Source organism: Papilio polytes, unplaced genomic scaffold, assembly GCF_000836215.1.
Source record: "Papilio polytes unplaced genomic scaffold, Ppol_1.0 DF824047.1, whole genome shotgun sequence".
Taxonomy (NCBI): Eukaryota; Metazoa; Arthropoda; class Insecta; order Lepidoptera; family Papilionidae; genus Papilio; species Papilio polytes.
This window is the reverse complement of record NW_013525157.1, coordinates 922,758-925,544: the sequence shown is the minus strand read 5'-3', so window position 1 is coordinate 925,544 and position 2,787 is coordinate 922,758.

Sequence of the window (2,787 nt, the reverse complement as noted above, 5' to 3'; positions counted from 1 at the left end):
GGCCTGAATAAGCTGCAGGTATTTCCCAGGCACTCCTTTTACTTTCAAAGCCCAACTTCTTATTTTTTTTTCAAATGTTGCTAAATAAATAATTTACTTTACTAGATGTTTTTTTCAAAACTTTGGATGGACGACGTCACGGGAAACATCTTGTCACTTTATAAAGACATTACATTTTACGCAATTTTTTTAAAATAGAATGAATAAAAAAATGTGTGTTCTTAAAGTGAACAATTAAGAAAATCAAGTTAACACGTTGTAAGTGGAAGACATGTACTTTAAAATTATCGGAAAACTATATTCGCTTCTTCAAAAGGTAGTAAAAAGTAATCGGTCCAGTCTTCTTTGCTACCTTAATGGACTCGGAACGAAGTTAGTTTCGGTCATGTAATCTTATTGTTAAAGAGAAAATAATTCTCTACCGTTCTTTTACACTTATAGTATTTAAGAATCTTAATAGATTTATAATTTATATACTATAATTTTATACTACAATACTATAATTTTTACAATTAAGGCATATTAACGTGGGATTACACTACATTAAGGAAAACGATGATGGCAATTGTTTTTATACATCTATATTTAGGCAACAGAAATCCAAATTTAGATGTCAATAACTTTAATTATACGTGTAACTATCTCACGGGTACCGTAACTATTTTCGGGATCAAAAGTGGACTATGTGCTCTTCCAGACTAACAAATTTCACGGTTATCCATTCAGCAGTTTAGGCTACAAACTCTAACATCCAACCATCTAAACATTCACATTGATAATATTAGTAACATTATATCATTTCGAGATAATTAAAAAATCTGTCAAAACATAAACTTTTACAAAGTAATATCTACATACATAATTCAAAGAACTGACAATGCTTAATTGAAATCTGTCGCATTAAATAGATTAATTCGTTCCACTTCACCGCAAAAACAGCAAAGGAAAGATTTAATAGAATTAATATGGAAAAATAATGTTACAGCATTTCCTATCGTGTTTACAATAAGAATTTACATTAGAAAATGTTATCATACTAATTACTTTTAATGCGAAAGTTTAAATGAATGGATGGATGTTTTTTAGAGTTTGTAGCCTAAACGGCTGAACAAATTTAGATGAAAATTGGTATAGATGTAAATGATAGACTGAAAAAACACGTAAGCTACTCACTTGTTTTCCTTGTTACATGCAGACGCAGTCGCGAGTCAAAATATTCGTCTTAGATTTAGTATTAAAAAATAATTTATTAAAACTGATTCACAAACTATTATATAAAAGATTACAAAAATACAGAAAAAGACGGGCGGATCCCCGTAAAACTTATATAACAACTACTATGCTACTCTTCCATCTCGTTGCCAACAGTGGACTGGTCTTTTTATCCTCAAGCTCGCTATTGTCTTCATACTGCAGGGTGGTCGGCTGAGGTGCGGTGTGAGGGGATGTTTCCATACTTTTCCTTAATGTTTCATTGTTCAGTTCCACGGAGTGTTTAATGTTCTACGTGGAACGCTTGGTATGCTTGGTATACTTGGAATGTTTGGAATGTTCATCTCTATATTCTCTATTTTGTTGATCTGGGACCTCTGACTCTCCCCTCCTAAATTCGAAGTTCCGCGTTTTAAACAAATACGGAATCTTAGCATTTGTGATGAAAAGATGAAGATTAGGATTAGAGTTATAGCAGCTATCCAAGCATACTGAATCACATTATGTTTACTTTCATATTTAAAATCTTCCATTTGCTTAATATTTTTTAATCTGGTTGATATTTTTGATGCATCGTATGTTAACTCCATTTCTGTTACGTAGTTATTCGTTTGTAAGTCCACTGCAGCTATGATTACATTCTCGGTTGATTCCTTTGTATAATACAATACTTTACTACCTGAAACACTAAGTTCACAATTCTCACCATACAATATATTAGACTGTATAGTCCATATGGTCTCGCTTTTTTTATTACATTTAATTCTTATTTCAGTAGTCTTATTAAAATACATATAGATTACTTTATTTGATATTACAATAATTTCTTCTTTTGGACATTTCATTGGTATCATTTCACATTTACTACTATCTTTTTTATATAAAATTTCAGTTTCACAATTACTTATATTAGCTACATTAATATATTGTTTACATATAAATTCCTTTAATTCTATACAATTGTTAACTTCATAAATTTCACTATCATTATATGCAAATGTAACTTTTCGCATTACAGGATAGGAACAGGAAGGATTATTGTGAATTATAGGAATAATCTTCCTAGTATTGTAAATAGTATCTTTAACTAAAGGAATATTAATCATAAAATATATAATATTATTTATTATTTTACTTTCCACGCTAATAAATTGTTCTACATCATTTAGGTTACTTGATATCATTTTATCTTTTGGAATACTTTTAATAGTATCTTGTAATAATTGAGATTGAATAATACTATAGTGATACATTTTATGTTCTGCAAAAGTGATAGCAGTGGCTAAACGCTCCGCTACTTCTTGTAAAGTTTGCGATTGTAACAATATAGATAAAGCAATTCTTTGCTCATTTTTATTTGATACCATGTCATTAAACCGTTTGCCGATTTGATTCTGAAAATTAGTTATATTTGCTAATTGTTTATTGAATTCTTCTAAAGTCTCATCCGTTATAGATATCTGTTTATTATATGCTATTCTCAAAGTTTGTAAATCATGCTGGATATTACCTAAATCATTATCATCTAAATTTCCCGTAACATATTTGATTATAATGCCTAACCCGTTAAATAAT